Source organism: Chelonia mydas, chromosome 2 (assembly GCF_015237465.2).
Source record: "Chelonia mydas isolate rCheMyd1 chromosome 2, rCheMyd1.pri.v2, whole genome shotgun sequence".
NCBI lineage: Eukaryota > Metazoa > Chordata > Testudines > Cheloniidae > Chelonia > Chelonia mydas.
Genome location: NC_057850.1, coordinates 144,802,667 through 144,812,470, shown reverse-complemented (window position 1 = coordinate 144,812,470; position 9,804 = coordinate 144,802,667). Strand labels below are relative to the sequence as shown.

General features: G+C 42.3%; 1 long non-coding RNA gene across 1 annotated transcript; it reads left to right on the top strand.

The window, feature by feature from the left end:
- Positions 1–2,343: 2,343 nt before the first annotated feature.
- On the top strand, positions 2,344–8,019 carry LOC122464597. Its single transcript, XR_006288787.1, has 4 exons — positions 2,344–2,633; positions 4,634–4,777; positions 5,517–5,764; positions 6,938–8,019. It is a non-coding gene; the product is annotated as an uncharacterized LOC122464597 (long non-coding RNA).
- Positions 8,020–9,804: the final 1,785 nt, after the last annotated feature.

Genomic DNA, 9,804 nt, shown 5'->3' with positions numbered 1-9,804 from the left:
CAACAATACCCAAAGTCTGAAGGTGCAAACAATTCAATGTTTATTGGGGTAAACTTCCAGCAAGCAATGATTCCAATTTTCTCTCTCAGTGTCCCCTTTCCCAGCTCTGACACCACAGAGCCTTGCTGCTGTGTTGCCTGCAACATTTTTTGAGTTAGGAAATCATCTTTAATGTTTAGCCATTCCAAGGATGTTTTGTTACTAGCAGTATGAGACCTCCAGCATATGTTACTCAGACTGAAAGGGGACAGGAAAAGAAAGAAGGGGATAAAAGGGGAAGCTGTGGAGTGAAGCTGAGGGGAAGAGACTGTGAGGGAGAGTGAGAGTGGAGTAAACTGTCAATCAGCATAGGGCAGAGAAACTCCAATTAAAAGTGTAGGAAGTTCTCATAGAAATTAAAGACTTGTGGCAAGCCTAGGTCAGCAAACTCAGACTTGTGAGGCTTGGGCTGCAGGGCTGTAAAATTGCTGTGTAGAGGTTCTGGAGCCCTGGCTCTGGTATCCTCCCCACTCACAGGGTCCCAGACTCGAGCTCAATCCTCAACAACTACCCAACAATTTTGAGCCATGTAGCCTGAGCCTCAAGAGACCAAGTCAGCTGACCCAGGCCATCTGAGGCCATGCTTCATGTTTTTTATTCCAATGTAGACATACTCTTTATGTCCAGAGGCCCCTGGATCACATGATGATGTTGCGGGGGTGACAGGCATGTCCTTTGTCCCAGAGTTCTTAGTATGTGTGGAGGGGTCTTCTCTTCCCTGATCTGGGTCCAGGGGGTGCTGCTGAGAGGAATTACTCTGGCTGGGTCCCCCTAGTGCAGCATTCCCTGCTTTGTGTACTACTGTTTTGACTAGCTGGCATGCCCAAACCCTCTTATCATCCACACAGAAAATCCTCCGACCTGCATTTGGAAGTGCTTTAAGCCCAGACTAGTTTACTAAGCTGGGGATATAGGTTAGAGTCCAAGTCCTACTTCCATTTGGGCTAAAACCCACCTACTTTGCAGTGAGGACACAAGCAAAGTCACTCAAGTGCTAACACTCTTCAAATGCCTTCCCACGATCCTGCCCAAAGGAACTGAGGGGAAAAACAGACAAATTCTCCTACAATTGACACAGTTGAGTGGGAAAGAATCCTAGAGCATCTCAGCACAAAGAACCATGGCATAACTCCTCAGATAAACATTTGCAAGTTTAGCACCAGTGAAGACACAGTAACATTGGTAGTGCTTTGTTGTGGGAATGCTCATCCCCGGGCTAAGCTCAAACTTGGATGCCAGTTACCCTTGCTAACTGCAGTGTACACATACCCTTCCAGATCCTGCTGCTGATGGCTGAGTCAACCCACAATGAATTGTTGTTCCCTTAAAGACACATAGCTTATGGGGGGGCTACACAGAGTCCAAGTCCTACTTCCATTTGGGCTAAGAGAGATAGCTCAGTGGTTTGAGCATTGGCCTGCTAAAGCCAGGGTTGCGAGTTCAATCCTTGAGGGGGCCCTTTAGGGATCTGGGGCAAAAATTGGGGATTGGTCCTGCTTTGAGCAGGGGGTTGGTCCTGAGGTCCCTTCCAACCCTGATATTCTACGACACTTCTATTCTATGAATGAAAACTGGGTCTCTGCTCAGGGTCCCAGGATTGCACATCTCCTTTCCTAGAGGCTTAGTAGCCAGTTCAAGTTCTTCCAAAAGAAAACCCACTATTACATATCAACTTCCAGCTGAATCCTGAGTTAAACAAGATCATAAAGAAATTATTTGGAATTTACATGCCTCGTTTTTAGAAGCTGGTGCAATATAGCTGCTTGTTCATGAGCGCATGGCTAAAATTCCAAATTCCATCAGAGATGCGTTTTGTTAGTATACTTTTTTTTTTAAACAGCCATTGTAGTCACCCTGCATAACTGTCACCAAGAATGTCTCTTACTCAGACTTGGAAGGATAACAACAGAAGTACTTCCAAAATTAATGTTGGTGATTCAATAGTTAATGCCTCTCCCAGAATTAATATTGACCAACTAAGATGCTGAAGATCTATTTGTACTAATGACCACTATGTTGTCTTTTAGATGAAATGTGAAATAGCGTCTTGTGATGGGGTATACAAACACCATGCTGGATGACAAGGGGTTAATTAAGGTGCTGCTCTGGGCTCAGACAACTCTGCCCCGCCACAACTGCAAGGTATGCACAGGCTGGAGGAGGAGTTCAAAAGGCAAAGCAGACCAAATCACTTGTTGGCAGACTAGGGATGAGAGAAAAGACCTTCAGACCCTGAAGAAAGGGTTGACTGAAGGCAGGAGCTTCCCAGACAATCATTGTCTAAAGGACCCACCCTGAGGGAAAGGAGGGCCAGATCCTGATGCACCTGAAAGGGAATCATTCTCCTCTATCTCTTACTAAGTCAGTTCATTTGCAATGATTCGCCTTGTGTTTTGTTCATGGACTACCCTGGAAGGGGAGAGACTTTAAAGTGAGCTGGCTAGAGGATCAAGTCACAGGAAAAGGTGGGCCACTGCAGAGGTGAATCAGCCATTGGCAAGAGAGAGCTACTGAGAGGTGAAACAGCCATTGGCAAGAGAGAGCCACGGCGAGAGAGCTACTATGCCAGGCCTAGCCACAAAGAGGTGCCAGAGGTGAGTTGATCCCCTTCAAAGTCCTCCTTAATGACTTTTGGCATTTGAAAATCCCATATTCCTGTCTCAGGAGTCGAGGTGATATCTCAATACTGTTGCCAAAATCCAAGCTACATTATATAAATTTTAAAAATTAAATGTTGTTTACCTGAACCTACTGGAGGTATTTTAAGTTATTCTTTACTATCCCCTTAAAGCACTACATAGTATTGCTAATGTAGTGTTACTGGAATGTTTCCATTCCTGTACTGGCTGTATTTTAATGGAGGGGGAACCATATGTGTGAAACAACTTGGGAGCCCTGGGGAGTAAAGTTGCTAAACATATGGTCTCTAAACATTAAAGAGAACATGCAACAGTTTACTAAATTAATTTTATGAAGTGTCACTTTTTTATTTAGTTTAGCATAAGAGTGATTTTTCAACTCCTCTAGAATGTTGATATGACCTTTGGCTGTTGGAATAGAGTAGATCAGCCTTTAGGAATACACTAGATATGAAAAATCTCATCATCCAGTTTAAAATCTCAGTTTTATGAGGGTCCTTTAATACAGTTTTACAAAACTGTAAAGGGGCCTTACAATGGGCATACACTGTGTGGCAGAGCTCTGACCTTGTCCCCATAGTCGCGCACTTCCAGGCAGTTTATGCTAGCTTCAGAGGCTCACTGCAACCCTCCACGTAGCCCTTCTCTCTCTAGGGCCATGGATACAGTCTACTGAGCCCTTTTCATCAAAGCCAGCAATGGAGGTTGGTGAGAGAGTTCCCACAGTCTGTTGCTCCTACAGCCTCAAGCCAAAACAGTTTAGCCTCCTGTCCTGACAGGGGCCTGTTTTCCCCTCCCAGGAGATGTGTCTGTAGTGGTGGGTTGGGGGGAACCCGGACCCGCCCTCTACTCCGGGTTCCGGTCCAGGGACCCAAATGGTAGCAGCTGTTGGCAGTCAACCTTTTACTGCCAGAGTTGCTACATGTCCCTGGGCCACTTCCCCACAGCTCTCCTGCTTCTCTCTTACCAATGACTTGAGGGTGTCTTCATTAACCAGCCCTTCAGCCACACTTCCTCTCCTCTGGCTCCCCAGCTCCTCTCTGCCTGACTGGAGTGAGCCCTTTTATATTATCAGAGGGGGCTTAATTAGAGTCAGGTGGTCACATTAGCTTAATGGCCTCACCTGACTTTTTGCAGGTTAATTGGAGTCAGGTGTTCTCACTAGCCTGGAGCAACCCCTGCTCTGGTCAGTCAGGTAACAGAAAACTGTTAATCCAGTGGCCAGTATATCTGCTTCAAAAAGATACTCTGTTGTCCCCAGTTGGCCAGGGTCTATCACAACTGCTAGACAGGTGTAAATGGGCCTCGGTATAATTAAGAACCAGACACTCAGTATCTATCAGTAAAACCAATCTCCTTTCCTATACAGTAGAAAAATTAAAATGGTTGATCTACTGACCTGCTTGCAAACAGTTGATTCTGCAACAAACACATTAAAAGAATGGGACCCCCAACAATAATAAAACTATAGGTGTTGAAAGCCTGGCTGTTTTAGCATTGCCTGAATTCTTGCTGGACTAAAATGGAAGAGTTCTGAACTATAAATAAATATCACTTTCGGTCTCCTAAATAGACACTTTTGCTTAATAACTTAGGTATAGTGACTATTTTAGTAGGAGATTGAGATAATGCAAAGATACTCCGGAAATCATAGAACCATAGAGTTAGAAGGGACCGCAAGGATCATCTAGTCTAACTCTTGTCAAAATACAGGATTTGTTGTGTCTAAACCATCCAAGACAGATGGTGACCCAACTTTCTTTTGAAGACCTCAAGTGAAGGAGCTTCTATGACCTCCCGAGGGAGTCCGTTCCATTGTCCTACTGTTCTTACAATTAGGCAGTGTTTCCTGAGATTTAATCTAAAACTGTTATGCTATAGTTTGAACCCATTGCCTATTGTCTTGCCCTCTGTGGCAAAAGAGAACAACTTTTCTCCATCTTTTTTTATGGCAGCTTTTCAAGCCTTTCAAGAAGACCGCTACTATGTCCCCCCTGAATCTCCTCTTTTCCATACTAAACATACCCAGTCCCTTCAGCCTTTGCTCATATGGCGTGCATTCCATCCTTTTGATCATCATTGTCAATGTATGGATAAAGGTATGGAAAAGATTTACTTCACTGCTATGCAGCTACCTGGTAGCTGAAAAAAATCAGTTAATTAAGAAGTGAACATTCATTAGAATAACCTTGACTTATAACTATTCCTGTGAAATACTGCTGTAAATAATTAATTAGAAACAATAACTGGATGGATGGCACGTCAGGTTTTTAAAGCCAGAGAAGTGTTTTCTTGAACCTTTGCCTTAGCTTGGCTGTGAATATATATTGCTAGCACCTGGGATAAGCCTCAGGCTCACCAAACTGTCAGAAACAGAATTCCCATTCATTTAATTCTGAAAAGGACCCTGTCTGCAACGTTGTCTTTTTTACTTTATTTTCACAATAACAACACTTTCAAAGAGTTAATTTTTAATATAAGAAAATGCTTCAATTTCATTTCAAATAAAAATATATTGGATTATAAACTTTGGGCCAGATTCTGCCATCCTTACTTATACTAAGTAGTACTTTTTTGCAAGTAATATCAGTGAAATAAAGGCAGTTAATAAGGAACTGCACAACATGAGCAAGGGTATCACAATGACCCATAAGAATTGGGTAGGAAATATGTACATAGAGTTCTAGTTTGTACTGAATTTAGTTGTAATAAAGGGATGACACAGATAATCCTGAAGACTAAAGTGCTCTTTTTAGTTACAGAATTAATACTGAAAGTAGAGTCACAAGAGAGTCTTTTTTCCCAGTATGTTAATAATGTGTCTTATTCTTGACCCAGAAGAAGCAAGGGCTAGAGGCAGGGCAGTTCAACCCTTGGCCTCTCTGCTGAAACCGACAAAAAGCCAAATACAACGGTGCCATCATAATCCATGTAATGAAGATTTTCAAATACACACACATTGCTGTGCAAAACACAAAAGAGAAAGCATACAGTACGTTACTACTGCAAAACATCAAAAAGTCAAAATAACTTGGATGCCATACATCTTACACCCACATGATGATTATGAAAGCTCACCAGAACAGGTATACAACTTTACATGTTTGTTTTTTGGTTTTTCTATAAATTCACAAAGTGAAAAAAGATGAAAAAAGCAGGGGGGGGAGGGCAATGAGGAATTTAGAGGCACAGTAGTAAAGATGACCACTATTACCCATTTTTTTCCAACAGCACTAAAGCTACAGGCTCCCCTAAGGGAAGACAGCTGCCATTATTGTAAAATTCGCTATCAGACCTCTGACCCTTCAAACCTGTCAACATATGGCACAAGAGATCAAAATGTGGAACATCTATATTTTCTTGTGTAGCAGGCAATAATTAACAGATTATCATGGTTTTCACAACAAAACTTTATCTTCAAAGGATATTTTCTCATTATGTGAATAACATAAACTGATTTGTTTAAAAAGAAAACTGGAATTCTAGAATGTGAACTTTCTAAGATATAGTCTAGAATGCTACCACTTGAGCTACTGGTTTGGCTTCCTGGTTGCCAGCAAGTAGAATGATATGTGACCTGCATTTTGTTGGGTTATACAACTATAGGTAGACAGCAACGGAATGCTGCAAATCAGGACTCCTGGGTTTTACTGCCAGCTGTGAGAAGGAATGTGGTCTAGTGGGTCAATTAGGAGTCAGGAACCCTAGTTTCTATTTCATGATTCTTAGAGGAGAGTGGTGTAGTTGTAAGAGAAAGAGGACTGGGAATCAGGCCTCATGGGCTCTCACCCCAGCAAAGCCAAGCATGTAGATTTGACAGATTTTGTCTGACAAGCTAAATGCTAGGTTAATCTACCACATTGGAGACGTAGGTCCTAGCTTTGATCTAACTTAACTATAAAATTAAACTTATTTTCAAAATGGTGTGGATGGTACTTGCTCTGGGGGTGAGGTCTTGCTCTGTAATAAGATAAGCCTTAATTATGACCTCATGCCTCCCCCCCACAAACACACCACACCACACAATTAATTTGTGCAAATGTATCAACCCTGAATAGTTGCTAATATTGCTTAGATTTAATTGAAGTTTGTGTTATATACTGTGAGGGAGACTAATATGTTGTGTGTTTGTTAATCAGTAGGAGGCAAACAGAAGTTCTTTGTGACAAGGCAGCTCCTGTTGCTGGCAGTGGAAATATTGTGTGGGCAGTAGGGTACAATTAAGAAGCATAGCTTAGCACTTTTTTTGTCTCTTTAAGGTTGATTGGAAGAGCTCACACTTTACCAGCCTTAAGACATATTCAAGTTTGTCTTTATGGAATACGCAAAGAGAATGGATTGCTAAAATTTCTCTTTAAAGTTTTCTCATCTAAGGCACCTCTTATTTCCAGGAAATTCTTCTAAACAATCCAGAATTTTACCAGATTGGAATCCATTCATTATATCTGTTTCTTTTTCACCCATTTCCATGGAAGTTCATTTACTGAAAAAAGTCTACTATCTAATTAGATGTAAAGTCAATGTATGCACATGGAGAAACATTGAAAACTCCTTAGATCTGTTATATCTGCATCAAAATTTTGCAACAAAGACAGTTGTTTTTACGGCAATGATTATGGATAATGTAACCCCTTTTACTTTTTTATTGCATGGTATTCAGCCCACCCCCTCCGCCAAAAAAAACCTCTCCAAAACATTTATTGCTCTAATTATAGCTGTTGTTTCTACTTGCTCTGAGTTGATATGGAAACATTCTCAGACAAGATGGCTGTATAGAGCCGTGAGTTACTGCAAAGAAATAGTTGCTATTTCCACACACCAGGGGGCAGTGCAAGAAGTTGTTAACCATACTCAGTAGCAGTTTTGAAGCTGGTGTGGAAGGCTTCATTGAGGGTGGACTTTCCTGCATGTGCACACACACCCTTATTTAGACTCGGGAAGCTCCTGCACAATCAGTAGTGAGTTCTGTCAGGGGTACAAAACTGGCAGTCATGTTGAGCGCCAGTCAGATCCAGCCCAACCCTTCAATGGCAAGACAGAGCTGTCAGGTTAACCCAAACTAAATCTGTGGATTGGATCTCAATGCAGTTTCCTATAAATTTACAGAAGTCAGTGGAATTGAAACTGGAAAAATTCCATACAGGAGGAATTACAGACTGGAGGCCACGTTCCTAACATCATTGAACCAAGTAGCTATAGTAATTGTCAGTTTTTTTCCCCTCACTGGAAGTTGTATATGTGCTCAGTAGTGTGAATTTGGGGAAAAAAACAAAACAAAAAACAAAAAAACACAGGTATGTGGTAGAACTAACTGTTTTATTTAATTGTCAATATCATACCAAGGGTAAATCTGCATGAAAGCAGAAAATCTCCCAAACCCTGTATTTATTTTGTAAAGTATTATATATAAGGGTTTGGGTCCTGTGGTACATTCTTCATTTTAAAGGAAAATAATAAATCTCTAGCTAGTTATGTTAGCCTACTTAGGGGGCATTGTATCTGTTATACTGTAATGACTTCTATTTGAAATGTTATTCATTAAAAGGTACTTGAAACTATTAATTGTGTGGGCAATGAAGTTCAGAACATTACAAACTTTCATAAAACGTTGCTCAATATTCTTTTATAGTACAATATATTATACAATCAGTTGGTTTAACAGCTGATTTTTAGGGTTTAAAAATCCTGTTACCTCATTGGGGCGCCTGGACCTTGATTGTCACAGCCACCACTGCCTGAGGCCCCCGCCATGGCATGGAACATATTAGGTGAGATATGGCTAGATGATCATAGAATCATAGAATATCAGGGTTGAAAGGGCGTCATCTAGTCCAACCCCCTGCTCAAAGCAGGGCCAATCCCCAATTTTTGCCCCAGATCCCTAAAGGGCCCCCTCAAGGATTGACTTCACAACCCTGGGTTTAGCAGGCCAATGCTCAAACCACTGAGCTATCCCTCCCCCATCTTAGTAAGTGAACCAATCCCATGCTGCAGAGCAAGGCACAAAAACAAAAATTCAAGGCTCAGACCAACAGGAGGACTGAGGTTTTTAGCTCCCACTTTAGCCACCTAAATCCAAAAGTAAGGCACCCCGAGATCGTCAAAACTACTGCTAAACAGATGCCTGACCCTGAAGGTGCCCAAAATTCCTTTACATGTACACTTCCACCCTAAAAGTCCCCCAAGCAGAAACTTAGATGCTTAACTGTAGGTACCCAGTCACCTATATGAATTTATCCAGCAATGTAGGGGGAAATTTTATTTTTGCCTTTATCTCCTCTTACACCATCTTAGATTCCCTTAACAACAACCAGGAATCCACGTTTGGCACCCTTCTTTCCCATCCCCTCTTATCTTTGGCACCCTTTTTGTCCAAAGGCGGGAAACCAGCAGGTCACCTAACTGGGAGTCTGCCCAGCAACTGGGACTGTATGTAAGACCTGCTCTCCAGTCAGACAACTGGAGAGCAGTTTATCTGGGAGGTAGCATTTATCTGGGAGGTAGCAAGTGCTGCTGAGTGCTGCTGCTCACTTTGGAGGGTAGGCATAGGACCACACTCAAGGGTTGTCAGGAGAGTACATACCTGCATACAAGAGCGAGCTGTCATCTGTCTCTCTGACCCTTCTCACACATCCACTCATGATGACGCAAGGAAGAAGAGCAAATATTCAAACGAGAACAGAGCATCCATCAGCCTGTGCCTGGAGGGTCCTGTTTTCCTGCCTACTGAGTCATCAGCAACTGCAGAGGGGCTGACAATCACTCTTCAGACAGGAATCAAGCTGCTTCTGGGTCCCAAGATTTCCCCTCACCATGAAGGGATACAGGGCTCAGGTGCTGATTATAATAACTATAATAACTAAAAATCCTGACTGTTAGGTCTAATCTACACTACTGCACTACATCCGTGCAGCTCCTGTTGGTATAATTACCCTACCTCAACGAGAGGCAGAAGCTACGTTGGCGGAAGAGCATCTCCCACCGACATAGTGCAGTGTGGACACTGCTTTAAATTGATGTAACTTATGTTGCTCGGGGGGTGGGGGTGGCTTTTTCAGATTCCTGAGCAATGTAACTTACATTGACTAAAGTGATAGTGTAGACAAGCCATTAGTCTCCTGTTGAG